The sequence below is a fragment of the Poecilia mexicana genome, unplaced genomic scaffold (assembly GCF_051168715.1).
Source record: "Poecilia mexicana isolate PSO_F unplaced genomic scaffold, ASM5116871v1 scaffold_23, whole genome shotgun sequence".
Taxonomy (NCBI): domain Eukaryota; kingdom Metazoa; phylum Chordata; class Actinopteri; order Cyprinodontiformes; family Poeciliidae; genus Poecilia; species Poecilia mexicana.
The window spans coordinates 22,912,449-22,912,649 of record NW_028263392.1 but is presented as its reverse complement, the minus strand read 5'-3'; positions in this window follow the sequence as shown (position 1 = coordinate 22,912,649).

Below are 201 nucleotides of genomic sequence, written 5' to 3'. Positions count from 1 at the left end.
GTGTCTCTCTGTGTGTCTCTGTGTGTCTCTGTGTCTCTCTGTGTGTCTCTCTGTGTGTCTCTCTGTGTGTCTCTCTGTGTGTCTCTCTGTGTGTCTCTCTGTGTGTGTCTCTCTGTGTGTCTCTCTGTGTCTCTGTGTGTCTCTCTGTGTCTCTCCGCGTCTATGTGTGTCTCTGGTCTCTCTGTGTCTCTCTGTGTGTCT